The following is a 19,383-nucleotide window of genomic DNA, read 5'->3' as shown; positions in this document are numbered from 1 at the left end:
CGGAGCTGCTACAATTGCTTCAGCGGGAGCTGCTGTAGGTATTGGAAACGTATTCAGTTCATTAATTCATTCCGTGGCAAGAAATCCATCATTGGCAAAACAGTTATTCGGATATGCAATCCTGGGCTTTGCTCTAATCGAGGCTATTGCCTTGTTCGCATTAATGATGGCCTTTTTGATTCTCTTTATTTTCTAAGTTTCTCCTTTTGAAAGGTGTAGTCTCTCCTACTTGAAGAGGACGAGGCCCCCAGAAATGGGGGGAAGGGGAGTGGGCAAGGGGCCCCTTCACGGCTAATCGATCTCTCTCCCTCTAGTAAGCTCATCTTTGCGTAGCGTAGTAGAATGAAGGCTACGCACTGACGCTCTCTTATCTATTAGCCTAAGCGTCTTCGCTAACTCGCTCGCCTACTATACTATACCCTACTATACAATACATAGGGTAGGCTAACCCATAGGTCCTTAGTAGCGTTGACAAAGAAGAACAGCCGGTTAAAAGACAGTGAATCTTTATAAATATATTTATAAAAGATTCTATAATAATGAAAAAGATATTTGATATAGGCCAGCTTGACAAGCTACCCTTCCTCTTGATCTTAGGTGCGAATAGAAAGATCTCTTTTTTAGTACCTCCACTTATCTATCGATCCCGGCCCGGAAAAGTGACCGACCAGGGCCCTCTTTTTGAATGAAAGAAAGGCTTTATGAGCCCTAGCCCTGTAAGCCCACACCTGTGTAGAGTAGATCGTTCAACACCTGCGGCCCTCGCTTATCGACAAGCTTAACCACGGAAAGCATTTGAACCAGACTGAAGCAGGGGCAAGCCGTATGCGGATGAAATCGCTGCAGAGTCGTTCGCAGCAAAAACTAAGACTACCCCAGAGGTAAGGGGGGTCGAGCACGTAGTACCTTGGTCGTCGGTAAACAGGGTAGCTCCACGTACGCTTGGGGCTGGATTGAATCCTAAACATATTATTAAAGAGATATATGCGTCAACCAACTAAGACGGATTGATAAAGCCGACTCAAAGGCTATTCCATAACCTATCCTTGTTTCAGACTAAGTCCTTGTCTGAAACGTTGTATGAGTGTATCATCTTTTTGTTTCCAGTGGGGCGAGTTTGCTATTGCTAGAAGTTCGAAAGGAGTAGTCATAGGGGCTTTGGGGCATTCCCCCAGGGCATAACTAATTAGCGGCCTATTCTTTTTTGTCTAATTCAATTCCCATCTCTTGTGGAGTAAAGCTCAGAAAAATGATCATTTCCGGGAACGGGTGAAACCCTTTCGTTCGTGCATAAAGATATGGATAGGGATGCCGTTACCAACCCATAGTAGTAGTAAGAAGCCTGTATATACGCTCAAGCAAGAAGGAGCAGGGTTTGATCAAAGTAGAATGCCTTTTTTAAAGAAAAGCACCGGTGTGAAAAGAATATATACTATAACGACTGGCCTTTTTCAAGGCAAGGGGAGCTCATCTATTCATTTCCCTCTTACGAGCCTATGCTCAGGATGTTCTTCGATCCCAGCAAGTTCTTCGCTTCTGCTGTAAGATAGCGCCGGTTTACCAACCAAGTCTCTCTTTCATTTTTTTGAAGGGGAGCAGAGAGAAGATAAAAGAAGGAACCAAATGAACCCAGATGTACTAAAAAATGCGAAAAATCATCCTAAGCACTACTAATGTGGCTACTAAGCTATTTCTTTGGAAAGCTCCTACTGAGATGGGAAATTCCCCGATAAACAACTGTATTAATGCCGTTCGCCTTGACTTTAGTCATGTAGAGCATTTTCTTTTGGCATAGGAGCCTTCTAGGCCTACTGACTCTTATCTAAAGGGGCATTTCGAGTTCCCTTAGCCCACAAAGCCCTTGACTTTCCTTCTCTGCTTCGCACCATCGTGACTCGCTCGCAGTAGACTTTGCTAGCTTTATTGCTGGCTCTAAGCCTACCTCCTTTACTACATCCGGATAACCGCTTGCCTGTCTTTACAGATGAAGCAGTGCAGTAAGTGTCTCCGGACATAGAAAGTAGGCAATCACTTGAGCACGAGTTATTCAACTCCCCCTTTTTTTAGTAGGCGCCTATTGGATCAACATCTTATGGATCTTTTTCACCAGTGGTTTTTCCTGCGTCTCCCGTGCATCAGGGAGAGTCAGAGTATCAAGGGAATCAGGGTCGCAGCCCTCTAGCAACCAGCACTTGCACCTCGCTCTTCTCGCTGGTGCCACCTAAACGGTAAGTAGGCGACGAATGTGTGACGTTTGGAGTTGTCGTTCGTGCACCTGTCCCCAATGGAAGAATGAGTGATCCGTTCCCCTGCGGATCATGGCCTTACCACTCGGTCCCCGATGGGTGTATTTACAATTATATGAATAAAAAAGATCTTATTCTACTAATAGTTTTCTTATTATGGATTGTTTGATTAATGATTAAATAGATCTTAATTTTGATTACTACCAGTCTAAGGGATATATATATGTTGTCGTCTTATTTCAAGAAGGATCAAATCCCATATGAAGATACTCAAAATCTATTGATTGGCTTTCAAGATAAGAGTGAATCATAAATAGCTAACTCAACAAGAGAGCGAGGCACGACCGATCAAGAAGAAAGACCCGTGGGAATGAGACGACCACTTGTGGCACATACATCCACTATATTTAATCAATCAGCTTTTGTGCTCTCCCAAAACAGTGGAAAGACTTTTAAGAATTCCACCAACTACTATCTCATGAAAGGGAAGACTTTTATTTAAACAATACTTTCTTTCTCTTGCACCACGCCGGAACGTATGGACACTGCCGAAAGTTAAGTAAGAAGGAATCGGGGTGGCTAGCTTTCCTACTTATGTGCTTGTTATTACCGCGCATTCCCCTAGTAGTGGATTCTCCAACTTTTGCAAGAGTAAGAGTGGAACCACAAGTCGAAGGTTCCAGAACCAATGAAAGAGAAAAACCTAGTTCTCAAAGGCTAGGAACTCCGGATATGAGATTGGACTAGACTGGGCTAAACTTTTGTGCTTCATTTAGTTTTGCGTATCAGTCAAGTTTCAGGTCTGTGCCTGAGGCCTGGACTAGAAAGCTTTCATGGCGGGGGCAGAAACGAAAGCAGGTACGTATAGAAGAAGGCCCAGAATAGCCAAGCCAAAGGGGTCCAATCAGTTGCGTAATGTCCGGTATCGGGAGTCTTTTAGTAATCCACATATTTGGAACCAAGTGGGGAAGTGAGCTATACTCTAAACTCTAAACGCTGCTCTTCCACCTAGGGGATAGGAAACCTATTCCTTTTAGTCCGATTCGCCTGCCTCGAAGACTGGCATTAGGCCCCTACTGATGAATGATAGGATTGATTCAAAGCAAAGGAAATGGTCCCCTCTCCCCCCTGATGCTAAATCTATTATATACAAAATGTAAGATCAACTTGAAGGAACCCGCGTAAGCGTCGTTTGCCCGTTGCCAATAGGATCGACTTGGGTAGTAAGATTCAATTGTGAGATTAAAAAATACAAAAGTAAGGGGCTGAAAATCTTGGGATTAAAAGGTTGTTCTAAAGGACTGTAAATCCTGTACGGCCATATGACAAGTCATTTGCGAACATTTCGGGAACCTTTGGTGGTCTTTTTGTTCCAAACATCGCATCCAGTATTGCTTGTTCCTTTTTAATTCAAAGAGCTAGCTCATTAGCTATCTGTGAGCGGGGCTTGTTGAAAGCATCTACTCGAGTGTTTTGATAAACTTACCAGTCATCTCAACATTCCAAATTCCTATCTTTCTAGCCAGTAGCCTATTACGTAAACAGCTTTGTCAACTAAGACATATATATACATTGCTTGTACCTGACTGCCAGATACTGTTCCTGTCCTGATTTACGGATTTCTCTTATATGAATGCACGAGCATTCCAAGGTTGTTTACTTACTTGTTAGAGTAAGGACCAACTGTTACTCCGCATTCATTAGCTCTTAAGCCAGTGAATGTGAATTACAGTGAGTAGCAAGCAAGCGAACGGAGCGTAGCATAGTTCGCGAGAAAGCAATGAATGGGATCGGCTTACCCCATTCTTATAGCGGAGAGAGTGGTTTCGTACTGGCTTTCAAGCGACTTTTCTCACTCCCTGGCATGACTACAGAAGAGAGGGAATTCCTACCAGACCAGAGAGGGGTGATTCTCTAACAAAGGAAAGAAAGGAATGACTATCTAAAAAGAGACAGGCTTGCACAGACATCCCGATGGGAAAGAAGAAAAAGACTGGATTTCCGCTACGCACCTTGCTCTTCTCTGTTTAGGAGTGGGAGTCTGTCTTTTCTAAAGAGTGAAGCTCCTCATTCAAAGAGGAACGGGTGGTTACATATATATTTCAATTATTTTGGACAAAATTGTGTAACTTGGCAATTAGTTAAAGGAATATTTGGATTAAACCTTCAAAAACGCATTTAAAGAAAGTAAAAAAAATGAAATAAATTTTTTCTTACAAGAAAATTTTTTCATATTTGTTTTTCTAATTTTAATTTATGTATAATTTATTTGTAGTTGGTGAAGAAATTTATTTCATTTTTTTAATTTTATATTTTTAAAGTGTTTAAGTAAGAATTTACACACGTAAGCTCAGTAGTTAAGAATTTACACGCGTAAGCCATATTAAGTATTCTTCATCCAAACAATCTTATTCACATACATACGATTACTATGAACTATAAAAAATTACGCCTTATGTAAGTAACTATATTCTTTAGAACTTGAATCTAAGATCAACCACTGGAATAATGCTACACTAACTGTTGATAAGGCATAAAGTGGAATCGGTTAATAAAACTTCAAACAGAACAAACAAAATATTTCGTAAACTTTTTTGTCATTTAGGCTAATAATTAAATTTAACTTTTAACTTAAATATGTTAAAATTAAAATAAACATATGTTGTGATGGAAAGATGATAAATGGAAAGATGCATTCAACATGATTAAATGCAGGAATTATCTTCATGAATTATATGAATATAATATTATTTTTTTTTCTTTGTGATGGTATTTGTAGATAATATAGTGGTTCGAATTATGTTGAGACCTGACATATTCTCATTCTCTAAAGTCCTTTGCACGGTCTAATATTAACATGAATTTTGATTATAACAAAAAATGATTTACTTATTTAAATATGAATATATTATCTGAACATTAAGTGGTATCACCGAGTTTTGTGATAGAAGGTCTAATATACCTTAAGTGTTCTTAAATTTGAATTTAAATAAATAATCAAGTCTTAACAATTAAATGCTTTCTAGATATAAATCAGGTGTTTAAAGACGATTTGAACGATACCTTCAACGTCTATTTTACAAATGTTTTATAACAAATGGTTAAATAATTACACACTTAAGGAAACAAAGTACTTAAGTGATTCTGATTAATTATCATGTATGCAAATCTTGTTTAAATTGTTTCTATAACATAACAAAGGTGAAAACGCAAATGAAAAATCATATAATATATTCCTATATCAAGTTGGTCAAAGCATTACTGCATATTCTAATTGAAGATCTTATGATTATCAAATAAAGATAATGTTTTACTCAAAGAAGAGTTGCAACAATCACATTACAAGTCTTTAAGAGGAAGATGGAGAACACAACAACATTGTACGATTCTTTCAATATTCTAACGATCTTATAGTATTCATTGTGGGTGAATTAAGACCTTTTTAATTGTTTACTTTGTCAATTAAACTTATTTAGCTTAAATTGTGCTCTCTTTGAGAGTGTTTTTTACTTTTTGAGACATCTTAATGTTAGAGAAATGTTAAAATAATTTAACAAAAGTGGTTTGTGTATTCATGATAACCAGGAATGGTTTCTGTCTTCATTGTAATTATGTGTTTTCTTTAGTGAAACCTCTTGAGTCATTTACTTGAGAGAGAATTGGAGAGAATTGGATGTAGTTTGTGAGTTTGGGTGAATCATTATACATTTTGTTTCCATTGTTTTGTGTTACTTATGTATTATACGATCTAGTTTAATTCTCCACGAAAATAATTCAAACTTTATTCAATCTCTCTTCTAAAACCTTTTGTCCCAACATATGAAACATTTGAAATATGTCGTGAATATTATAAGAGATTAGTTATATAAATGTGAATTTTGAAAGTCAAAAGTACAATTCTTAGGACATGTTATCCCAACTCCTATCCTTCTAAAGTTGAGGTTGCTCTAATATGGGAACTCCCGAAAATTGTTTCAAGGATTAGAAACTTTGTAGGGTTAACAAGTTACTATAGGAGATTCACTGTGGATTCTTTAAAGCATTATCTCTTACATTGTTAACTTGTAAAGATAATCCCATTATTTGGAACAATCACTCAGTAGAATTTTATAGAGTTTAAAAAAAGATAGATTGTTTCATCAATGTTAAAAATTCTTTTATGAGTAAATTTTTTTATTAATTTTATGATTCTTTTTATTAAGGTTTGGGATGTATTTTGATGCAAGAAAGAAAATACGTTGTTTATGCTATTAGAAGTTGAAAGTGCATGATAGAAATTATTCAAGTCTTGGCTTAGAATTAGTTGAAGTCATCTTTGCATTGAGGATATAGTGAAATTATCTTTATAGGGTCCAATTTTGATATGTTTGGTGATAAGACATAGTTGAGTGACAAGACACTACAATTTTCAGTTTACGTGGCATCCTAGAAAAGATAATGTGGTAGTACATGTTCTAAGAAGATAAAAGATTTAAATGTTATATTGATAATTAAATAGTTACAATTGATAAAAGACTTCAAGAGTGGAAGTTACAATATCTTATGATTGTATTAGTTGTAACATTCTATAAGTAATAGTTTTCTTATTGGGATGATAAAAGAAAGGTAGTTTGTGGAGCCTAGTTTGGAGCGTACCTTAGAGCGATTAGGTAATGATTAAGATAAAGACTTCTCTTTGGAATCAAATGACATTATAAGATAGGTTGGCTCGAGCAGGTGGTTGAGATGGATCGGGACAGGCCGACGACTGAGACGAACTAGGACAGACCGACGAACGAGACAAGTCAGGCCAGACCCATGTCCTAGACAAGTAAGTCTAGACCCACGATAGAGACAATCCCGCCAGGGTCGGTCCTAGTCCATAGCCAAGAGAAGTCGACCTGGACCAACGACCGAAGCGAGCCTACACCTGAGATCAATCGACCTAATGACTAATATTTGTTGGGTTGAGCCGACTGACGAGATGGATGATCTTAGGTCGATTGTCAAGAAAGATCGACCTAAACCGAAAGTTTTATAATATAATTTTAAAAAGTAATTTATTTTCCATGTTTAAAAAGGAAGTCCATAGACTGACCCTAACCTACAGAACTTTTGTAGGCTTTTTGGCCCTATGGGCTTTTTTAATTGGCAACTTTTTGGTCTTGTGGGCCTTTTTGGCCCCAACCCACATGGGTAGGGATTGGACCAAATTGACAATTCTATTCTGAAACGGACAATACCTCATATGCAAGATAATTGACCTTTACGATGTCACTCAACAAACTTGAAACTTGGGATCAGAACACAAAATATATATTGTCACTATCTATATATTAATTGGCACTAATTTTGTATTTATCACAAATACTTTTCAAATATAGTGATAAAATAGAAAAGAATGTCACAATAATTATATTTTAAAAAAAATGAAAGCACATTTGTTACTAAAAATATTACATAATAACATTATTTTTCTTATAACAAGAATATAATTAATATAAAAATTATTAAATATGTATAAATTAATAATTATTTATTATTATTGACAAATTTATAATGTTTTAACAATTAATTTTTGGTTAAATTACCCTTTTGGTCTCTCTATTTGTCATGAAATTTCATTTTGGTTCTCACGTTTTTCGTTGTCTCAATTTGGTCCTCATTTTCTTAAAAATGACTCAATTTGGTCCTCACCGTTAACTTTGACCAGACGGTGTTAAAGTCAATGTCTCGTGTCAATTTCTGGTATTTTTGAATTTTTTTAATATTTTTTTTTGAATTTCTTTTGAATTTTTTTATTTTTCTTTTATTTTTGACACGTGTCATTTCACCGTTGTGTCTTGTGTTAAAGTGACTCAATTTGGTCCCTATATTTGTTTTTTTAGTTTTATTATTAAACAAAGTTAAACCCCAAACTTAATTTCAAAAATTAACAATTTGTCATCATATATAAAGGCATCAAATGTATCATATTATACAAACTTGGTAAAGACTAAAAATCAAATAACTTGTCACACATAAATTTAGGAACTAAATTTCAAGTTCAAAACAAAATCAAAGTCTAATGTTTTGTGTAGAATTTAAAGTTAATTTAAAATATTTATAGAAATATTTAATAAAAACGTTAATTTTAGTAAGAATATCACCATAAAATTTATAAAAAAATAAATTTAGTGTCAATTTGAGGAAGGACAATATTGCTTCATTTTTACAGAAAATGGGATTGAATTGAAACTAAAAATAAATATAGGGACCAAATTGAGTCACTTTGACACGTGGCAAAACTGTGAAGTGACACGTGTCAAAAAGAAAAAAAATTAAAAAAAAATTAAAAAAAAATAAATAAATAATAAATAAAAAATAAATAAAAAATAAATAAAAAAATTCAAAAAAAAATTCAAAAAATATTAAAAAAATTCAAAAAACCAAAAATTGACACGTGACGTTGACTTTAACACCGTCTGGTCAAAGTTAACGGTGAGGATCAAATTGAATCATTTTTAAGAAAATGAGGACCAAATTGAGACAACGAAAAACGTGAGGACCAAAATGAAATTTCATGACAAATAGAGGGACAAAAAGGGTAATTTAACCTTAATTTTTATATATTTATGAAAATATTACAAGTATATATATATATATATAATATTATATTGGTGGAAAAAGATATTAAATTTGTTATTTTAGTTTTTTTTAATAATTCTTAATAGTGATATATTTTATATTTGTCACAAATTTTATTTAAATGGATAAAATATACATATCACAAATAAGTATTCATTAATAAAATGTTATATGTTAAAATTATTTTTCTTTGATAAAATATAATTAGTAAAAATTTTATTGAATATTTATTAATTAAAAATAATCATATAATAGTAATTATTATTAATTGTTGAAAAAAATTAAATTAATTCTATTTAAAAATTTATTTTTATATATTTATTAAAAAATTACAAGTATACATATATATATATATATAATATTTGGTTGGAAAAGATATTAAATTTGTGTTAGTTTAGTTTTTTTATTTTTAATAATATATTTAATAGTGATATATTTTATATTTGTCTAAAAATTTTATTTAAATTTATAAAACATACATATCACAAATAAGTATTAATAAATAAGTACTCATTAATAAAATGTTATATGTTAAAAAAATTTTCTTTGATAAAATATAATTAGTAACAATTTTATTGAATAATTATCAATTACAAATAATCATATAATAGTAATTATTATTAATTGTTGAAAACAAAATTAAATTAAATTAATTCTTAACTGGATTTGAAGTCATTGCCTTGTAAATGTAACACCCCATTTATTTAATAAAGCTAAATAAAGGACATGTCATACAGAATAATATAAGAAGCGAGAATAAAAGAGTATGACGTCACTAATACAAATATCCCAAACTTAAAGGACGAATAAAAGCGGCACACCACGATGCCAGGTACTAAGTAAAGCAAGAGAGTGATAAAGACTTAAACCAATCTACAGAGAAAACAATACATGGGCCTTAGCCCTAAATGAAAAGCCCAAAGGCAGAAGTCAATCCAAAGGCTAAGCAGCGGAACCATCACCTCCATGTTGACCACGGGTGTTCCTCCCATCTGCTTACATCAACAAGTTGATGATCATCGCAAAAGAGAGTACCACACAACAATAAAAGTAGGGTAAGCTAGAGCACAAAATAATTTCATCATGCAATTTGATACACTTTCACAATCAACAATACACAAAACACCCAAACATGCTATGAATCTCAAACCAATACACTAAAACTTGACTCGACTCATCCAGATACATACAATCTGGTCGGATTCAATGGATGCTTGCACTTGTGGTGGATACCTTTGCTTACCCCCGAGCTGCTCACCCCCAAGATGCTCCCCCTCGAGCTATGTGTTATAAGTGTTACAATGAATCAATTTCCCTCACACACAAGGTTAGCCCTTAATGAGTTTCAGGCCTCCTAGTATTCTCACCCAGGAGTCAGTCTGCTCTAAGTGAGACTAACTGACTCCTTAGAGTGTTAGGATGCAACCTTACCTTGAATCCTTACCAGACTATATAGATGGGGCACCACCATGGACACCCACTAATATGGACACCCACTAATATGGACCATGGAATTACGTCCCGACCATTGAAGCACGACCCTGAAAGTCTCACCTAGAGACTCCAAGGAATTACGCACTAACACGGACCAAATCATAATCAACAATAAAGGAATAATCATCATGCATATAATCTCAGGTCAACCTTTAAAAATCATACTCATTCATATACAACTGTAGAATCAATACCAACTCATCCTTCTTGGAGCACGAATACAGATTTGTATCATCACACCATAACCATGTCTCTTTGGTACCAACCATCTCATTTAAATCTCATGTCCATCTCATATACCAAAATCATTCATTCAATTTAATAACCACATATTTCCATGCATTTCACAAGCCTCATACTTTATTTAGGGTGGATCCATACCTCAAACAGTTCATAACTACCAAACAAAGAAAAACAGCGCGACCTGCAGCTGGTCTCGCTCAAGCCAGAGGCCTTCGCTCAGGCGAGGGGAGTGCCCTCGCTCAAGCTGCAGGCTCTCGCTTAGGCAAGACTACGTCAAGGGGCCTAGGAGTTTCGCGAAGGCTCGCTTAGGCGAGGCCATCTCGCCTGAGCGAGATGGTCTTTCGCTCAAAACACAACTCGCTCGCCTGAGCGATTATTCAAGAAAAACTCCTAGGCGAGGGACTGCTATTATCGCTTAAGCGAGATGAGCTCACCTGGACGAAAATAACAGGTTCCTCCCACTGTTCAACATCTGCAATCCAGAAACAGTACACTCCCACACCAATCATTCAAACACGATTACATATACATTCAATATTATGTTATGCATGCAACAGATGGAACAAACCACACACTTTAAAATACACAAATGAATGGTCTAGCTTCCCTTACCTGGGAAATGTTAGCTAGAGCTTCGCCACTTGAACGGTGGAAATTAGTAGCTCAAAGAGCAACTTTGAGAGCTGAAAACCAGTGGGACAAGGTTAGAACGAGTCTCCTAGGACAAGCTCGAGCGGGAAGCACAAAGAAGAAACGAAATTGACAAAGCTCGAGTTGGGAGAGACTTACTCGGAGTGGAAGAATGAGATTGAGCTTGCTTGGCTATGGTGATTCCAAACCCTAGCAGAGGTGATGACATCAGCTCAAGGGAGTGAGAGTTCTATTTTCTACGAAAGTGAGCATAATGGTTAGGGTTAGGGCACATTAGGTCTGAAATCGGATTGGGCCAGGCCCCCTTAGGCCCATATGATTGGACAACCTTTTAAAATAAAATGGACAGAAACAATTGGGCATTATAATAAAGGAAAACCAAGTTAGACCATTATACCACTTGACAATTACTATATTTGTTTTGACATTTTTTATTATTTATTTATAAAGTTAGACCATTGTACCACTTCCAAATTACTGTATTTGTTTTGATATCTTTTATTATTTATTTATTGCCTTGTACCTATTATTGATATTAGTATATAATATAATCACTTCAGATTTAGATTCAGTATGTAAAGTGCCTAAACTATTTTCTCTATCTCTTTATTTATTCATCTCCTTCTATGTATAAAAAGTAAATAATATTTATATAGATAGATAAATGAAAATAAATAGATAAATAACTAATACCAAAGTTTATGTTACAAAATGATATAAAACAATAATAAATTATCATTACTATCATCTTCAACAATAATATTATTCTCTTCATCTTCTATTAAATTAATATTTTCATCATCACTTCATTGTCATTTTCAAAAAATTTCATTGGCATAATTAGATTTCCATCAGTTGTGGATTGAGTTAGGTCTTTTCTATCTAATGAAAATTCGAGTGATTTATCAAACACATTAGATATAAATGAGGTTGAGTCAATCTCTTCGTTTTCTTTATATGCTTCATTTATAGCTTCTTTTGAAATCTCATACTCTTGAGGCTTTGTTTTCAGTATTACAATCCAATTTGGGTCTTTGGTATCTTTAACATAACACACTTGTTGAACTTGGCCAGCTAAAACATGTGACTCATTTATCTTTAACTTACGCGTGCTATTAATAATAATACTTCTATATTTATCTTATTTGTATCATCTTCCTTTAGAATACACATTCCACCAATCATATTTAAATAAAATGACTATTTTGGCCAAAGTAACTTAATTCAATAATATATGTCAAGACGTCAAAGTAATCCAAGTTACCTACATTCTCATCACCTTTAACTAAAGCTTTATTATTTTGTAATTTCAAGTACATATATCGATCTTTTACATTAAACCTTCAACCATTTATCAAACAACTTGTATATCAAAAAATACATGAATTTGATCCACAAGCCAAGTGAAATAACGACTCGTTTATTCTTATGTTGCCTTCTCTTTTCAAAAGTGCAAGTTGTTTGTTGACAAAAGGAAGAAGATGGACATCTTCCTTCAATAAGGAGTTTTGGTGATGATGATACTGATGATGACTTATAAAGAAGTATGGAAGACTTGATGATGATGCATGGAAAAATGTTGAAGACTTAAAAGAATGCTTGGATTCAAGAAATACATTGAAGATTTAGGGGTTTAGTTATTTAGGTATTGTAATATATGTATGTTATTTAAAATAGTTAAATTAGTATGTCAAGAGTCAAAAGACAAAACCCAAGTAGTAGAACACCAAGAGAATTTTATTTATTTGCAAAACTCACTAGAAAAATCGATTATTCTTAGTGATAATCGATTATCTTAATTAAAACTGATTTTTGAGAAAAGACTTTGTGATAATCGATTATCACTTGCTAATAATATATTATCACAGCGAGAAAAATGTTCTTGGAAAAGTTTCTGTGATAATCGATTATCACTTATGATAATCAATTATCTATGGCAATTGTGACTTAACTTTTCATATTCTTAACCTAATTTCTAAATAGGCTTATATAAATAGAGTGGTAGGCTTTCATTATCATATACAAAAGTTAGAGAAGTCTGAGTACTTGAGAATTCTCTTTGGGAAGGCTTTAAAAAACCTAGTGTGGGTAGAGCGATAACTTTCATCAAGTGGGATCTTGAGTGATTCAGTGTTGCTACTGTTGCTAGGAGAAGCCAGTCATCCTTTGCGTGATTCAAACACTACAAAAAAGTTGATGATTAGTGGAGGTTTTTATTTCAATTTGCGGAGGTTTTTACCCTCCACAAATTAATTTGCAGAGGTTTTCTAAACCTCCACAATTAGAGTTGCCACAACTTATTTACGGAGGTTTTTGTTAACCTCTGGTATCCTAGTTATACTGCAGAAGTTTTTTAATGGAGGGTTTTAACCTCTTCTATTGGTGATATTATTTTGTGGAGGTTTGAAACCTCCTTTATTTAATCACTCACTGCATTTATGATTTCTTAATTTAATAGAATCTGTTTTTCTAATAAGAAATAAATAAAATATATAAATTTATAAAATACATAAAAATTTAACCAACATTAATTTTATTGATGATTTAAGATAAAGTTTATTCATTGTCAATTACAATATAAATATAAAATAAATACACAATGTTGAAAAAAGAATTCCCTGGCTAGACTCTTGAATCTTGTTCACAAAAGGGATATTTTTCAACATGTAACCCAACTTTATGAGCAACCCATCCCAGTAAGATATCCTTGATGCATTGAGTAACTAAGATGGCTTAGCAAGTGAAGTTATCACCAGGAGCAACTCCAAGCTTTGAATAGTATTGTGTGTAGTAATCAACACGAGCGTGAACAATATCAAGGTTTCCTCCATCACATTCAACTTACCATTTACCAATGCTTTCCTCTGCTGCTCCATAATTGTAGTTCTATCTCAGTTGAATTGGTCCATGCCCACAGTACTCCAATGATTTAATAGGGAAAATTAAAAGATAAATCTTTCACATAAAGATATGCATTCCAAGATCTCTAACCTTTTTATCTTTATGTACTCTTCATAGCTACAAAAATAAGACATGCATAAAGATTAAAATAAGAAACTGCAAAAAGATTTAATATTTGTTAAGGAGTTGCCTTACTTCGTCATTGGTAACATTCTCATGAAGAACAACATCAAAACAGAACTCATGCTTCTCCACATAAGGTGTCAAATCCACCTTTTTCATGACAAGAACAAACAATTGGATCTTTACACAGTTAGTAAGAACAAGAATAGCAAACGAAAACACATCAACCTATAACGATAAATATGAGAAGCGAAACTGTTTATAGCATGACAAAATACGAAGGAAGCATAAAAATAAATCAATGTTTCTAACAAGTTAAAGCACAAAATAAACCTTCTCTGATACAAGACTATTGCTCCCATTCAGCAGTTATGGGGCCATCCAAGGTAGAGTTCCTCTAACTCCGCCAGATATTAAAGTCTGGCATTTTACTTTGGACAGACCCAAGTCACCAACCTGAAATGAAAGTCAGAAGGGTCGATTACTGGGATACAAAATGTATGAGCCCATTTGTATCGACATTTTTAAGAGGGAATCACCTTTACTTCTAAAATATCACTTCAATAATTTTATGGGTTTGTTTAAGCTTTCGAAGAAGAAAAAAATTATCTATAGGAAACCAATTTATGTTAATTTTGAGTAGTTATGTAAAATATATTTACACTGTCGTTGCATACCATTAAACTCCTCGTAAAAAAAAGCAAAAAACTACTTTTTCCTCACATAAAACTCTAAAAAATAAATCACTTTTTATGCAGTCTTAACAAACAGGCCATGTATTCAATTGCTCTATGCTATGAAGGTAATTATAAATCATTAATAAACTTGGATCCAAGGAAATTGGTCCGCAAATTATTCATTTCCTTATTTACAACATAGTGTATGCATCTTTAGTTTGAATAAATACAGAACAAGATTTCAAATATGACCACAAGAATAAAATATTTCAACCTTGCATATTGGACGGTGTGGATCTCGGAGATTCACGAGCAAGTTGTCACTTTTCAGGTCAAAGTGTACTATATTTTTTCCATGCAAGTACTCCATGCCAAAGGCCACATCCATCGCAATCAACAGCCACTTGCGCTTGTCAAGGTTCCTGATATTATCCACATAAATCAAACAATTATGATAGCTACCAGAGGAATAAAGTAGAAAAGAAACTAAACGTTGTTTTAAGATAGCTCACTACAACTTCACAGAACACCTATCACTAATGAAACAGTAGAAATGCTGAAAAATAAAGACAAAAATTGACACTCCAACTGAGAGAATAGGAACTCTGCTCAAACCCAAACCTCCCAATACCAAGACAATATGTAGCTAATATGAAGCAATTAATAATGAAAGATGCATTTTACTCATAAGTTTCTTTTCCAAAAGATGATTTTTAGTGAGTTGTTCAGATAGTTTGGAAAAAATGGTGATAACAAAGAGAAGTGGTAGTCATGTTACTAGGTGTGATACTAAAATATCAAAAGAACAAAAAATGTAATTCAAAAGTCATTGCTCACTTATGACAATGGCAACATAAGAAAACCATAACTTTACATGTTTTAAAGTGCAGGGAAGAAGCTACTGATAAATGCATTAGTGATCCCATGATGGTTTATGCTATTATATCTCAAAAGCTACAATGCATCACCCCTCTAAATCCATCATGCTGGTTGTGCAACAATGAAAAGTGGATTTAACCTATTTAGCCTACTTAACCACCATGTTTAATCTTTGTAATACATAAAAAAAAAGTGGCAGAGAAACAACATTACACCTTGTCACTCCTCTGTACTCCTCTCCTCTGTACTCCTTTGTAAATACTTAAGATCTACAAGATCATATGCTCTTACAGCTTTCTCTTCCATATCATAACCATCTTCGGTTCACAAAGAAAATTCACCACTCATCAAATTAGCATTTAGAAAAAAAAAATACAAGAACATTGAAAAAAAAGAAGTAAACCAACATTGTGACACCTCTATACCAAGAAGTTCTCTGGCCTAATGTGTCAATAGATTTCCTATGCAATGGTTGCTTCATCGAGGGCAGTAATAGGACAATCATCTTCACCATAATTCAATTGATGCTTCATCTTGAACTGTAAGAATAAATAATACAATTGAATAAGGATCAAGCAAAGTAATACCCTAAGAAAAACCCTTGGAAGGCCCCATAGAAATTAAAATTTGACTTTCATTATTCTCGTAGGATTATCGATTACTCAAACCATTAATATGTTCGAGAAAACAATAATCATTTCACAAATGCTTTCTCAAATCGATTAGAAAAATCACATACAGGAGCTGACAAAACCAAAGAAAGAAAAAAATTCAAAAAAACTAACAATTAAGCAACCCTTCTTCCTTCAAGAAGCATCACTCGTTGCCTCTGTCGCAGCAGCAAGTCTACCAACCCTTATGCCTTTTGTCGGAACCCTTCCCATCACAATACGACTACCTCGACATCACCAGTTGCATCGAAATCCTCTCCAACTGCCTCGGTCTTTAGTACCACTACGCGCCCCTCATAACCAGTGATTTTTTACCGTTAGATAACACTCAGAATACGAAGTAAATTCAAGACCAAGAAAATTGTAGAAGCGAAAACCTAGAATTGAAAACCATTCGAAAACCCGCTATCACACTCCATTCGAAAACCTAGAATAAAAAAGGATCATACCTACTTCGTCTTCTCCAATCGTCAACAAGCAACACGCGATGCTTTTGTGAGCTACACCCTATCATCATAGAAAGTCATCCGATTCAAAAAGAAAACAAATGTGAGAGAATGTCGAATAAGGAGCTAGAGAGATGAAGAACAGGCGCGAGAGAACTCACCATAAACGAAACTCCATAAGCAAGTGAAAAAAAATGGAAGGAAGGAACAAGAAAAAATGAGAAGGAAGAAAATACAAAAAAGTTGAAAATGTATTTTAATTTGCGGAGGTTATTAACCTCTTTAAAAAATAATTAAAACTCCTATCATCATTGTCATTTTAGACAATTTTCAAAATCATCCTAAATCATTTTAATTTGTGGAGGTCTGAACAACCTCCTCAAAATAACCTCTACTGAAAAGTAATTTTTTTGTAGTGAAAGGAGGTGTTCATTCCTTGTGTGATTCAAGGAAGGTGCTTTCATCCCTTGTGGATTTCAAGGGAGGTGTCTTCATCTTTTGTGTGATTCAAGAGAGGTGTTTTCTAAACCTAATCTTTCTTATCATTGATTGTAAGTTTGGTTTATTTTAGTGATTGAGTTGATCTCGTTTTTGAGAGATTAACAACTGGATGTAGGGTCTTTTGATCCGAACCATTATAAATACTTTGTGCAATTTTCTCTTCTCTACTCTCTTTATTTTATTGTGTTTATTAAAATAAAGGAAAGAATTTTAATTGATCTTTGATATTAAAATGGAAAATTTTAAAAGCACAATTTTTATTAAGAACCCAATTCTCTTCTCTACTCTCTTTATTTTATTGTGTTTATTAAAATCTTCGATATAAATACTTTGTGCAATTTTCTTTGTCCAAACACTAATCATTCTGCCGCACGTCGTTTTCTACATTGCTAAAGAAAGGTTAAAATACCTTTTTGGTCCCAATTTTCATCAAATTTTGTCAAATTAGTCCTAATTTTGTTTTTGTGCTCAAATAGGTTCCAACTTTCGTCAATTTTGTTCAATTTGGTCCTTTTTTGCTAACACAATTTAAATCATTAACGACCATGAACAGTGACTACCAAGTGTCACTTCGTGTTTTTTTTTTAAATTTTTTGAAATTTTTTTAAATGTCCACATGTCAATCTAGTAGCGTGCCACTTGTCATAGTCAATGTTTTATATTCAATTTACTCTTTATATTTGTTATTTTTGTTCAATTGAGTCCTAATTTTGTTTAAAATTGAACAATTTTGTCCCTCTCAAAATTGGGACCAAATTTAATTTTTATATTAAAATTCACATTTTTATTAAATATATTAAATTCACATCATTATAACTTTTATATAAAAATTAAATTTGGTCCCAATTTCGATAGGGATAAAATTTTTCAATTTTAAACAAAATTGGGACTCAATTGAACAAAAATAACAAATATAGAGACTAAATTGTATATAAAACATTGACTATGACATGTGGCACGCTGTAGGGTTGACACATGGACATTTTCATTAAATTTTTTTAAAGAAATAAAAAACCACAAAATGACATGTGGCAGTCATGGTTTATGACCGTTAATGATTTAAACGGTGTTAGCAAAAAAGGACCAAATTGAACAAAATTGACGAAAATTAGGACCTTTTGAGCACAAAAATAAAATTAGGATTGATTTGACAAAATTTGACAAAATTGGGAAAAAGAAGGTATTTTAACCTTAAAAAAACAATAATAACATAAATGTGGTTGAATTATATAATAATACAACCAAAACAAGTTTAATTAATTCTTAATATTTTTTGAATCATTGAAAAAAATTCTTTTTTTATGTCTTTGTTCCACATTTTGCGAATTTTCTATCTCCAATTCTTGTTTGTGCAATTTGATAACAAAAGACATAATGATATAGAATTACATAAAACCACAACAAAATAAATGTGTAGTCTAAGAAAGTGACCTTACTTAGTAAACGACAAAACATCATCACAATTTTGGAGAACATAATTTCTCATTTGCTCTTGTTCAACTACATTTAACTCAACATATTTTTTTGCATGTAACAGTTTTCCAACTTTTAGAAAAAAATCTTAACTTTGACTTATTTAACTAATGTACATCATCTTCATAATTTCTTCCACATCTATTTTGTAAGGCCCACTTATATTTTTGCCCTAATGTTTAAGTACTGCCCCAATCAGTTGGGCTTAGGACTGGCCCATGGGGTGTCCAAAGCCCCTAAAGCAGCCTAACCCCCCTCATTTCTGCCACTTTGCAAAAACAGTACCTTGCTTACCCTCTTTTTTTCTCTCCTCAGAAACTCTGCTAGGGTTTGGAGCTCGCTCGTACTCAAGTTAGCTCAACCAGTTCCGACTCCACGTAAGTTGTTTCTTAGCTCAAACTAGTCCCCCTAGTCATATTTTCGTGTTTCCCCTGAGGCTCATCACAATGACCTCGTTTCTGTTCTGTTCTGC

The 19,383-nt window shown here is 33.8% G+C and overlaps 1 long non-coding RNA gene across 1 annotated transcript; it reads right to left on the bottom strand.

Annotated features, from left to right (window-relative positions):
• Positions 1-13,840: 13,840 nt before the first annotated feature.
• LOC114182656 lies at positions 13,841-17,177 on the bottom strand. The gene is made up of 8 exons (XR_003604159.1): positions 16,941-17,177; positions 16,606-16,774; positions 16,238-16,359; positions 16,036-16,137; positions 15,216-15,363; positions 14,598-14,720; positions 14,337-14,414; positions 13,841-14,258 (listed from the first exon to the last, which is right to left on the bottom strand). It is a non-coding gene; the product is annotated as an uncharacterized LOC114182656 (long non-coding RNA).
• Positions 17,178-19,383: the final 2,206 nt, after the last annotated feature.

The sequence above is a fragment of the Vigna unguiculata genome, chromosome 4 (genome assembly GCF_004118075.2).
Source record: "Vigna unguiculata cultivar IT97K-499-35 chromosome 4, ASM411807v1, whole genome shotgun sequence".
Lineage (NCBI taxonomy): Eukaryota > Viridiplantae > Streptophyta > Magnoliopsida > Fabales > Fabaceae > Vigna > Vigna unguiculata.
This window is presented reverse-complemented; position numbering and strand designations above follow the sequence as displayed.